The following is a 10,730-nucleotide window of genomic DNA, read 5'->3' on the forward strand; positions in this document are numbered from 1 at the left end:
CTACTCAGAAGGATACAAGATTTTAGAAAGGAGAGGCAAATGTCAAGGATAATACTCATAGGTTTGAAAGAGTGTATGCAATACCAGGTAAGCAAAGATGCTCAAGTAGCGAAGTTTGATAGAAATAAATCAATTGACAACTTCAAAGACAACCTTTGGATCAAAGAAATTTTCAATAGGATCAATAAGAAAAAAAAATCAGCGCATTAGTTTGAACAAATTCAAGCTGAGTTGAACAAGTATGAGATTTACCGAAAAGAATATCTCAAGCTCAAGACAAAGCTCACTGAACTTCGAGCACGATTAAAATACTTCCGAATACATTGTTCATAAAAGAATCGAAAACTTGCGGAAGAATAACTTTGCAGTCTAAAAGAAAAGTCAAGCAACATGCATTCTTCAAGAGAGTAACAAAAGCATAAACGTGGCTTTGCTTTAATACAAATTTCATGTTGAAGTAGATCATATAAAGTTTTACAAACAACATGTACACAGGTTTGGTTAAGCGCTAAAATATTTCCTCAAATATTTTAGAAAGATTGTTAGGCACACATCCTAACCAAGGCAATCATAAAAACTCGGAAGAAAAATCAAATGCTTGTTCAAAAATTCTCAAAGTTCATATTCAAACAAACGAAAGAGAAAATTAAACTCCATTTAGAAAAGAAAATCTGAGGTAGAAATTTGCTTATAAATTGGTAAAGGAAATAAGTAGTGCGTTACAAACGGACAGGTTTCTACTCAATAAGGAAGCTTTCAAAACTTCATTTAAAATAGCGCATGACAACTTTAAAACAACTTTGTCAAAATTGAACAATGGTTTCAATCTCAATCAAGCCACTGAAAAATAAATTCAATTTAGAACTTCTTCAAAGAGAGTTCAAAGCTTCAAAAAGTCCAAATCAAGACTCCAAAAGTTTACTTGAAATCGCCATCTCAGAAGGATAGTTCAAACAAGATTCGCTAGGCATGAGACATCAAACAAGCTTTCAATTGATTCAAAAGAATACAAAAGTCACAAGAAAGACCACTCAATCGTTAGTAATTTCTCAAAGATAGATCTTGGAAAAAAGAACTCTGATATAGACAATGAGAGGATAAACGATGCATTAATTTAAAATGAATCAAGCTGACTCACATAAGAATAAGATTCACAAGAGAAGGAAAACCACGATCAATGGTAATGTCCACAAGGTGTAAAAGATTAGTTAAAAACAAAGTCAAGTATGACATTCATAGAGATGGAAGGCTTAAAAGAGAATTTAGTCCGTTCATAAGAAGAAAGCTATGAGTCCGACATTCTCAAAAGAATAACAATGGCATAAACAATGTGGTATGCTAAATCAAACTCAAATAAAAAATAAATTAGGTAAATTTTATAAAACGAACTCAACCAGGATAAAAGTGAAAAATCCTTTCTTTTCAAAATTTTGAAAAATACCCAAATACATAATCAAATAAAGATGTGCATTGGAACTATAGTAAAATTACTAGAAAGTTAAATTGTAATTTAAAGTAAATGCAGTTCCACAAACTAGTAAAAGTACGGGCGAGGTATTAGAAATAAATAGTTGTTAAACTGTACAAGTAATCTTCAAAGTTTCATATATAGATAAGTATATATCTAACCAATAGCAATTTTTATAAAAATCTCAAAATTGGCTATAATCACTGTCAAATAAGAGAAATACTGAATCAACAATTTCTCTAATAATGGACTTGGAATCAGGAGTTAAAATGCACAGCTCATTAAGACAAGTTCAAAGCTATATCAAAGAATACAAGAATCAAGAAAAACTCAAATAGAGGAAGGTAGATGCAACAAGGATTTCAAAACAAGTATATGCACTTAAAATCAAACAAGAATGCATATGAATAGAGGAATAGAGTTGAAAAATCAAACTACTTTTCAAAAGGATTAGCAAACAAGAACTTCAAGTTAGGATATGAGAGAACAGGTCGACACGAACAAAATCCAAGACACACAACTGAATAGCCTCGAGAAATAGTTTCCAACGTTCTCAAAACCCGCGATTCGCTATACTCAAAACTCGTATATTATCTATGATAACCCATTAGTGCTTTCTATATATAATTCACTAGTATTAAGCCGGTCAAACTTAATATCAGGAATTATGCAACGCAAGACTATCAGCGTTAATCAATAAACCGTCATGTGTATAAAGCTCTAATTTTCGTCATTCGACAAGACCTAGTACATGATAAATGCTCAGAGTATGCAATCGAAGCATAGTCGATCCATTCCTCAAGCTCTACAGGAAGGACTGCTCTGATACCATCTGTAACAGCCTAGACCACCCGCTAGCACGATATTGTCCGCTGTGGCACACAAGGCCTCACGATTTTGCCTTTGACGATATGGATGATAGCCGAAGTCCCCTACACTCACTCGTCAAAACGCGTCATGCTAGGGAGAGGTATCCACACCCTTATAAGGCATGCTTCATTCCCCTCCCCAACCGATGTGGGACCTTACAATTATACCTTTTAATCCATATCACTAAAAATATGACATGTTATTTTAGCAACATGTCAAGACAGAAGATGATGAACTTAAAAAAGGCTCGTGAAAATTTCCAAAATAGGCTTGATCTTCTAAGAAAGCAATCTGAGGTGGGTGCCAAAGATGTTACTTTGTTTTCTTGTTTAATTGCCCACTATTTTCTTAGCATAAAGGTAAGCCTTCCCCCTTAGGTACACTTACATTTACAAACTGCATTGAATTTGTACCCTCAATTTTCTGTATTAACAAACATTTTATCTTTGTAATATTTATATTTTATTTATTTTTACACAAAATTACTTCAATTATTCTAGTGAGTTTCCAAGTACTCGGTTTTGACTTAGTTCTTTGCTTTGCCTTTAAGTAAATCTTTCGAACATTTTAACCTTCAACACATCTAAATCGTACCAATAAGTAGGTAGAGTTAATGGGATAAAACTGGTTTTGCAACTTTTGTCTTGTATTCAAGTTGTTAGCATGCACTTTAATTTTACAACAATTTTTATTTATGCTCTTCACTAGTCTCCTCTTAGCCTGACAGTGACACCATCTCCTAAAAAATCGTTTATCTTTGATTCTTGCATCTCCTCTTTATTTCTATGCTCAATATATTATGATTATTATTACTATTATTATTATTATGAATAAAGCTAGCTAGCTGCATTTCCCCAGGATCAATGGCTTGGTTTCTAAATAGTCTAGAGGCCTTCATATATATATATATATATATATATATATATATATGAAACTTGGGAGTTGATTGTGACCAGTGCTTATACTCACCAATGAATTCACTACTGAAATTTCGATGGGCTTTGTGCAACTTAGTATAGATTGGATTCCTAACTTCTCTGCATTATTATTAATTTATCTCTTCAGGTAGTTTTTTACACAATTAGTTCTTTCTATATGTAGAAAATAGTGTTTGTTTTCCTTATCCTTCAAGTTCCATTTCACCATTTTGTTTCTCTTTTTTCACAATTCAAAATCACATGAACATTCTTTTTGAGTGTTAATATATAGTTCTTTGTATCTTTCACTATAAAGTGTAATACAGTTGCAATATAAGGCTCAACATGTTCAGTTTTAACTTTTTGTCTAGTTAATTGCTTGCTTCCAAAAACATCTCATGCAATTAGCTAATGCTCATCTGTTAACAATGATTTTCTATTTAAAAATTCTTTGTCCTATTTCACTTCTCAAATTGATTAACCTTACGCTTTGTTAATCATGATATTGTTTATTTAGTGTTTTTCTATGTTAATATTTAAAGTTTAATAAATATGATGTAAAGAAAATAGGTTATAGTAAAAAAATGGTATAAACTATTGTAGTTGGTCAGTTTTATTTAAGCTTGTGCATGAAATTGCGGCGGTTCAAGACCGTCGCAATTTTTTTTAAAAAACCTACATAAATTTGCGGCGATTTTAAAACTGTTGTAGATTTTTTTTTAAAATCAACTAACCAACACACACATAAATTTGCGGCAGTTTTAAAACTGCTGTAGAATTTTTTTAAAATCAACTAACCAAAATAGCGACAATTTTGCAACCGCCACAAAATCGTCAATCTGATTTGCTACGGTTCTGCCAGCGGTTTCTCAAAACTGCAGCAAAATCAAATCTCCACCCATAATAGGCAACGCTTGTGGAACCGTTGGAATTTTATTTTGCGGCCGTTAAAACCGCCGCAAATTCCTAAAAAAACCGCCGCTATTCGGCGTGTCTCTTGTAGTGACCTTTGATTTATTCTCTGGATTTCTTTTCATTGCCATAGGGTTCCTCCTCTTTATGGTTTCCTTTATCAAAGACCATGACTTTCAGTCTTTCTTCACCAAAGGTTGCATGATCCTGCACATGTTCATGGCCATATGGAGGATCTACATCGAGTGCAAGGTGGATGATCTTGCTTGGGATTGGCTCTGACAAACCGTCGGTGACATTGTCTTGATCCTTATTCTTGGGTTTTCTTCCTCGTTTACTTTTGGAGGGAGAAGTACGATTGATTAATTTCATTTAACATCCATCTTTTTTGTCCTTTTTCCCTTTTATTTGAATGAATTATTGTGTAAAAAATCGGATTACTACAAGAAAAAAGGCCTATTGCCACATTTTTATGAAGGTGGCGATTGCTTAGAGATTTGGCTATGCTTTTTTTTTGCCACACTTTTAGGGGTCAATGGCCATTCTTTTTTGAGACTGGTGATTGATTAGAGATTTGGCAATGTTTTTTCTTGCTACGCTTCAAAAGTTAGAAAACCATAATTTTTCTCACCCTCCTCTATGCCTCTGAGTTATTGTCCTTCCCTTCCTCTCACTCTCAACACACACTCAAAAACTTTGTCTTTCAAGCCTCACTGCCTCCTTCACTCACTCTCACCGCCATTCTCCATGCGCCCCTGTTCCCCTTCGTCGTCTTTCCTGTTCGTTGGTAGTCTCTCCATAGTTTCCTTGTTCGTCGCTGCATCTTGCAATCACATCACCGCCACGAGCAGAATCTTCTCCTTCAGCAGCTGCATTGTCGCATCCTGCAAATTCCTCGCCGAGGGTCTCTCCATTGTGTCGTTGTTTGGCGTCGTGACTTGCAAAAAAATCGAGGTGCTTGTAAATTCATCATAAATTGGTTCAACACAAGGAAAAAATTGAGAGCGTAAGTTAAAATACTCAAGAATTTGTGCATCAACTATTTTTTTTTTGTTGGTTAAGACTAAAGCGTTTGAACTCGGATTCCAAGTGTTCACTCCATTTTTATGTTTTTATTATTTATTTATTTATTTATTTTTCCGAACACTTTGGAAAGTAGTCTATATGTGGCGCTGTTATTCGAGTTTGAAATAAGTTGCATAATCAAGTTCCATGACTAGTTGACTATAAGCGTTGTTAGAGGGGTTTGAATAAATTACATGATTAAGTTCTATGACTAGTTTACCCTAAAGTGGGGAAGAAAAAACTCTATTAGGTTTCAATTTCATGCTTTCTATAAACGTTCTTATTTGGGGAAAAAAATTAAATGTTCAGCTCTTGTAATATTTGATGTAAGGTTTTCGCTTTATAATTTTCTTATGCTATGAAAATGTATGTTCGATGGTATCTATTTCTTTGTTTCATGTTGGTTGTTCGCTTGTATATGTTCTAGATTTTGCATTTTTATCAGTGTTTATTGTTGTGTCTAAGATGGATTTTGTCCAGCTTCATTCCCAAATTTATTTGAATAATTAATTAGAGGTTTTTCCTCCAGAATTCTGGCATTTGTCTAAACAGCTATCTTTCATGTTCTTATGGTTGTATTCTATGATTATCAGATTTGACAAGATAATCAACAAAGAGATTCCTTCAAATATGGTTTATGAGGATGATAAGGTACTCCCTGATTTGTTTAGGCATGGTGATGATAAACTATATATATAGTTCTATTGTGATATTTTTTTAATTATTCAATTTCATTGGAAGAAGTCTCAAAAAGTATTCTAATGGAAGGTTCTTGACCATCTAGCATGTAACACATTAATAATGTGAATAGTAATACGATTCAATGGATTTCAATGTAACAGTAATTTGGATGTTAGGATAAACTCCCTGGAAATATTGTAGTCGTGTTCAGATGTGGAAATAATGGTTACTGATTTTGTTTCGTGTATGAGTATCTATAAATAGATATTTTAAATTCTTTATCATGATCTTCCTCACAGTTATGTGCTCCACTTTTATTCTTGTATGGGTTACACCATGGCCATTTTGTTTTATATAAGGAGCATTTCACTGTTAATTTATACTTAAAGTTTGGAAATATTATGCTTTACAAATTTATTTTTGAGAATTAGTTATTTATTGTAAAGAAAATCTACTTGACTTGATTGGTCATGGCATCTTATTTGATTCATCAACACATAGCAATTAATCATTAGGATGCTTTTCATTAGGGTGTGTCTTAGTTTCTTTTACCACTTTTTGAAGGTTAGGTCCCATTGCTATAGGAAAAGTAAAACTTTGAAAGTAAAAACTTTAAAGTATTTATTTAACTTGTTTTAGTGGTGGATTTATATTTTTACATGATACTCATTTCCTAGGTTAAATGTGGAGTAAGGAGTGACATTGGACCAGGCTACAACATTGTTGGAATGATTGATCGAACAATATTAGATTTACATATGTGTGGGAGACCAATATATGCATGTATGCCTGTACGTTGTTCCTTACAATTCTGACATCGTTTACACTCTAATTTTCTAGTACTTGATGCATTTTTTGAACAGATATGTTACCTTTTCTTGTAATGATTATCAACAGGAGTGCAATATTAAATCCTCTGAAATTGGATCATTGCCTTCTGATGCTCCTTCTTAGTATCATGCCCCGTTTGACCCTGAAGGACTCTTAAGGTGAGGTACTCTATGTCTTCTCAATAAGATTTGAGTTGATTCTTAAATTGTTTTACATTGTTGGTGCATTGTAAAGATATACATAAGCACCACTATTTTTTATCTGCACTAATTTTCTTTTTCTTTTTGTAGAATTACAACTCAGTGATGGCTATAGTTACTTGCTTGGTTGGCTTGGACCATGGACATATTATTTTTCATTCAAGGTAATCCTCACTTTTTTCTTTGTTATGTTTGTCTTCTTTGATTTATATCAGAATCATAGTTATTTCTTTATTAGATTGTGCAGGACTAGAGTTAGAATCCTATACGGGATGATTCCAACCTCTTTTCTTGTAACTTTTGGCTTTGCATTGGACTTATTTGGTAATCCCTTCATAAATTCCTTTATTTGATGAAAGATTGTGATACTGACATTTTTTCTCCTTGTAAATATTAACCTTGCTTGGTGTTGCTCTTGTAGCAATGTTTTCCCCATTTTCACCAAAGGATTTTATTGGGAAAGTCTCAGAATAACATTGTAATTCCCATACCCTACTCCATTATTTTGATTCTTTGTTTTACAATTCGCATGGAATGATGCGATCTTATTGTAATTTTTTAAGACAGTTGAAGTTAATTGCAGTTGGTACTTATTATGAAGGAAGCATATATATAAACTTCGTTTAGTGGAATATTGATAAACCACAATTTTATGATTTATTGTGTATTGAAATGAGTGGATTTTATCAAAATATTTTCACATTTATTCACTAAAATAGCATGGTTTTGTGAATTCCTCCTGAATTTTGATTAAGATTGAAAACATGCTTTTTAGGCCCTTAATTTGCTAAATTTAAGTCACTTTAATCCCATTCGATACCTTGATGTGTTTGTTGAAGTGATTTTAGTCTTAGAAGACAAGGATGGATTGAAGAAGAGGAGAAAAAAGCATGCAAAGTAGAGAATTCATGAAGAAATGGAGTTTGGAGCTTTTCAGGGTCATGCGTATGCACGCCTCATGTGTACGCATGAATGTCAAGTTGTGTGTACGCACAATAATATGCCTGCGCACATTTTGGAGATTCGCGAATTTGTGCGCTGGTGGACGAAATTGTAATCATCAACAATGGCTCCAAAGACTTAGTGCTCTCAAACGTGAATCTCACTTTATCACAACCCCGCACAACTAACCAGCAAGTGTACTGGGTCGTCCAAGTAATACCTTACGTGAGTAAGGGTCTATCCCACAGAGATTGTTGGTATGAAGCAAGCTATGGTCACCTTGTAAATCTCAGTCAGGCGGATTCAAATTGATAGTGGTTTTCGGAAAATATAAAGAGATACGTAATTAAATAATAAAGGATAGAAATACTTATGTAAATTCATTAGTGGGAATTTCAGATAGGTGTATGGAGATGCTGTGTTCCTTCTGAATCTCTGCTTTCCTACTGCTTTCATCCAATCTTTGTCACTCCTTTCTATGGCAAGCTGTATGTAGGGCATCACCTGTTGTCAATGGCTACATCCCATCCTCTCAGTGAAAAAGGTCCAAATGCTCTGTCACGGCACGGCTAATTATCTGTTGGTTCTCGATCATGTTGGAATAGAATCCCTTGATTCTTTTGCGTTTGTCATCACGCCCAACAATCGCGAGTTTGAAGCTTGTCACAGTCATTCAATCCCCGAATCCTACTCGGAATACCACAGACAAGGTTTAGACCTTCCGGATTCTCATGAATGCCGCCATCAATTCTAACTTATACCACGAAGACTCTGATCTCATGGAATGGAAGGCTCGGTTGTCAAGCGAGGGGCAACCATGTATCGTGCATCAGGAATCCAAGAGATACGCACTCTAGCTCTCGCTTGTAGAACGGAGTGGTTGTCAGGCATGCGTTCATAAGGATGGATGATGATGAGTGTCACGGATCATCACATTCATCAAGTTGAAGTACGAATGGCATCTTAGAACAGGAATAAATCGAATTGAATAGAAAGTAATAGTAATTGCATTAAAACTTGAGGTACAGCAGAGTTTCATACCCTTAATCTATGGTGTGTAGAAACTCCACTGTTGAAAATACATAAGTGATGAAGGTCCAGGCATGGCCGAATGGCCATCCCCCAAAACGTGATCACAGGATCAAAAATACAATCCATGATGAAAATACAATAGTAAAATGTCCTATTTATAATAAACTAGCTACTTAGGGTTTACAGAAGTAAGTAATTGATGCAGAAATCCACTTCCGGGGCCCATTTGGTGTGTGCTTGGGCTGAGCTTGAATGTTACACGTGCAGAGGCTTTTATTGGAGTTGAATGCCAAGTTATAACGTGTTTCTGGCGTTCAACTCTGGTTCGTCACGTGTTTCTGGCGTTTGACTCCAGAATGCAGCATGGAACTGGCGTTGAGCGCCAATTTACGTCATCAAATCTTGAATAAAGTATGGACTATTATATATTGCTGGAAAGCTCTGGATGTCTACTTTCCAACGCCGTTGAGAGCATGCCATTTGGAGTTTTGTAGCACCAGAAATTTCGAGTGCAGGGAGGTCAGACTCCAACAGCATCAGCAGTCCTTTGTCAGCCTTCTTATCAGAGTTTTGCTCAGGTCCCTCAATTTCAGCCAAAAAATACCTGAAATCACAGAAAAATACACAAACTCATAGTAAAATCCATAAATGTAAATTTAACATAAAAACTAATGAAAACGTCCCTAAAAGTAGTTAGATCATACTAAAAACTACCTAAAAACAAAGCCAAAAAGCGTATAAATTATCCGCTCATCATGCACACACATGCCTTGTGTGTACGCACGAATGCAAACACGTGACTTCACTTAAGTGAACACGTGGGTCACAATTTCAGGGCTTTCTTGGGCCCAATCCAACTCATTTCTAAAGTATTTGAAGCCAAATTCAGGAAGGATGAACGGGGGACAAATTAAGGTAGCTTAGGAACATTTTTAGGGTAGTTTTCTAGAGAGAGAAGCTCCATCTTCTCTTTAGAATTTATGATTCTTAGCTTAGTTTCTTCTTTAATTCCAGATTTTGATCTTGTTCTAGTGTAGTTTACTTTATATTTTCATGCCCTTGTAGTTTGATTCTCTTGGTTTCTCTTGTTAATTTCTCAATTTTGCGACGTTTATTTTTATGAACCCTTGTTAATTATGATTCCATTTAATGCTATTTGATGTTCTATATTCTTTTGATGATTGTTCTAGTTATTGTCATTATTTTCTTGCAATTGGTAGTTTAGATTTTATTATTCATGCAATTTACTATGTTTTTCTTTTTATGCATGCCAAGTGTTTGATAAAATGTCTCTTTTAGTTTTAGTGTAGTTTTTCACACTCTTGGCTTGGGATTAAGGACTTAGGTGACCTTGAGTCATTGATTTCCAATATTGATTGGTAACTTAGGATTGTTAGTTGCTTTGGTTTCCACTAACGCTAGTCTTTCACTAAGTCTATTAGTGAGTTGGCTAGAATTTGTGGATTGAGATCAATTATGCCTATTTGACTTTTCTCAATGTGTAGAGGTTGAATAAGTGGGATTAACTCTTCATAATTGCCATATTTGTGGTTAATGACTATGATAGGAAACTTTGATGCTCATCCCTTGCCAAGTCTCTTAGCATTTAGTATTTGAATTTCCTTTCTTTTTCTTTAATTGCCTTTAGTTTAATTCCTTGCATGCTTGTTTAATTTTTTACTATTTGCTTTTCTTGTCTATTTCAACTAAAACCCCCCATTTTCTCATAGCCAATGATTGAGCACTTGATTGCAATTCTAAAAGAGAACGATTCGGGATTTAAAACTCTTGGTTATTTGATTTGTTTTGTGA

This window comes from Arachis stenosperma, chromosome 9, assembly GCF_014773155.1.
Source record: "Arachis stenosperma cultivar V10309 chromosome 9, arast.V10309.gnm1.PFL2, whole genome shotgun sequence".
Taxonomy (NCBI): Eukaryota; Viridiplantae; Streptophyta; class Magnoliopsida; order Fabales; family Fabaceae; genus Arachis; species Arachis stenosperma.